Source organism: Limulus polyphemus, unplaced genomic scaffold, assembly GCF_000517525.1.
Source record: "Limulus polyphemus unplaced genomic scaffold, Limulus_polyphemus-2.1.2 Scaffold3193, whole genome shotgun sequence".
Classification (NCBI taxonomy): domain Eukaryota; kingdom Metazoa; phylum Arthropoda; class Merostomata; order Xiphosura; family Limulidae; genus Limulus; species Limulus polyphemus.
In genome coordinates this window covers 67363-70100 of record NW_013668803.1, presented here as the reverse complement: position 1 = coordinate 70100, position 2738 = coordinate 67363, and positions in this window count along the sequence as shown.

Here is a 2738-nt window from a genome sequence, read left to right as displayed (position 1 = left end):
AATTTCCGATACTGATTACTTTAAGGAAATTGCTACACTGATTAGCCAGTAGTGAAAATATGAGAAATTTTATAGAATAGAAGACGATTGTCCCACATATTGCCAATGTTTCTATTGGTAATAGTTTACAGTGCAGTACGATAAATTTCTTTCTAAACGTGACAAGTTATTTTGGGATGCTGTACATTCTCTCCTGTGGCGTAACTACAAAAGATACCCCTAACATCAAAAGTTATTGGGTCCCTACATCTATTACACTATAACTGTAGTTTACTATTCGGGCTCCCTTTTGACTCCCCCAGCAATTGCGGGGGCTACGGGAGCAAACTTACGCTACTAATTCTTTCTGTCAAATGTAAATTACTAAGCCACTGTTATTAGTGTTATAATTTTCCTGTAAATTGAGGGGCGAAAATTCAATCAAAGTTTATAGTATGTTTAAAAATACACTACATTATGGTTTTAAGTGTGATATATTTTATGAAATCCATGTCATATTGTCTGCATGCGATAAGTACGTTTTTGATGCAGTTGCACATAAACTATCAAATAACTCAGAAAGCAAAGAAATAATTAATAATATTAGTAAACTATATACCAATAACAATCTCATTTCATTGTTTCTTATGAAGTAATCGATACTTTGACTACGTAATCAATAACAACTTTATTTTAAATGGAATCGAAAAAAGTATTGATTACTTGGGTATCGATTTTGCCACCACTAAAATATAATAAACACGGTGTCTGGTTGGCATCTGTTGTACTTGCAGTCATCATGTGTAAAAGTTGTTGCATTGTGGATTGTTCTAATTTAAATATAATAAACACGGTGTCTGGTTGGCATCTGTTGTACTTACAGTCATCATGTGTAAAAGTTGTTGCATTGTGGATTGAAGATACACTAATAAACGTTCAAAAATTCAATCTTTCAAGTTCACAGATATTCTGAAAGACAAATAGCTTGGACAAATAAAGTTAAAAAGCAGATATTTGGGTTCCAACTAAATTGATAACATTTTGTAGCTGTGTTATTCTCAGATCGTTCTGATTTTCCTCCGAGTAGCGTGTTGGAACATTAAGAACGAGAGAATTCGACAGATAATCTCTTACAGAGCATTGCACAGATTTTTCTTTCTTTGGTTAAGTCTACACAAAATAAAGAGACTGGACACGGAGTTTAAAGAATCACAGTCTTTATTATAACAAAACAAAGTCAAACTAAAATTAAACCATTGAACAAGTGCTTGTGTTTGTGTCAACCTTAGAGTCAGAGAGGACTTTGTTAAAACTCTTTCACCATTGTACTAGCCTCATAGTTCTAAATTTGCCAAACAAAGAACATCAACGAGTTTAATAAATCTCTGTAAGCTCTCAAAATGTAATATAAATCATACTCAGTAAAATCTGAATGTTGATGTAAAATCTTAAATATCAAAATTTGGTAAAACAAAAGAAAAGAAAACGTTATGCTATATACAAAGCTCTTTCTCTCTCTCTCCAGACACTTTTGCCGTACATTTGACTAAGGGCCATTTCATGTCAGGATAACACGTGACAACCATCGTGACTCAGGCAATCCCGAAAATACCAAGACAAGAGAAATTTAATAGTTCCTTGCCCAATGTTCTGAAATAACAATAAGTCTGAAATACACTGAAAATTTTGAAAAGGTGTCTGGTAGCTAGAAGAATAGAAAACGCACGATATAATTCCGCATCAAACACTATACTTTAGTGCTGGTTACGTCCCTGTAGTGTACGAGTCAGTTAATATTCAAGGATCTACTTTAGTGCTGGTTGCGTCCCTGTAGTGTACGGGTCAGTTAATATTCAAGGATATACTTTAGTGCTGGTTACGTCCCTGTAGTGTACGGGTCAGTTAATACTAAAGTATATCCTTGAATGCTGGTTGCGTCCCTGTAGTGTACGGGTCAGTTAATATTCAAGGATATACTTTAGTGCTGGTTAAGTCCCTGTAGTGTACGGGTCAGTTAATGTTCAAGGATATACGTCAGTGCTGGCTACGTCCTGTAGTGTACGGGTCAGTTAATATTCAAGGATATACTTTAGTGCTGGTTACGTCCCTGTAGTGTACGGGTCAGTTAATATTCAAGGATATACTTTAGTGCTGGTTACGTCCCTGTAGTGTACAGGTCAGTTAATATTCAAGGATATGCGTCAGTGCTGGTTACGTCCCTGTAGTGTACGGGTCAGTTAATATTCAAGGGTGAGGTTAAAGACCTTTGACTTCTCATGACATTTTTCTGAAGGTTCTTTTTACAAATTATAAAACTATTTAGACATATTCAGGCCCACCGAGAGGGGGGGGGGGCGAGGGGGCAAATGCCTTAACTTTAAACTCGACTTTTAACTGCTAACTGCCAACTAATAAAAACATTTGCTTTAAAAAAGGCACGTAAAGCATGTTTCGTTTAGTTATCACAATTCTTTATCACTGAACTCATTAAAGTAATTCTTGGCATTGTGTTTAAACTTTTAATAAATTATCCAATTAAATGAACAGATGTTTACGTTTTTTCTTTTCTCAAAATGATATTGTTGATTGTTAAAGACCTTTGTCCACGGAAAATTTCACAAAGGAAATCAGCACTTTAAGCCGTAACTTAGTGGTATTAAGACTTAAAATATTGCTAAAAGTACTAAAAGTCTAGAGCTTTCCTCTTATTCTCCCATCAGAGGCTCAACTCCTGAATCCCGTTGGTGGCCCGGGGCGAC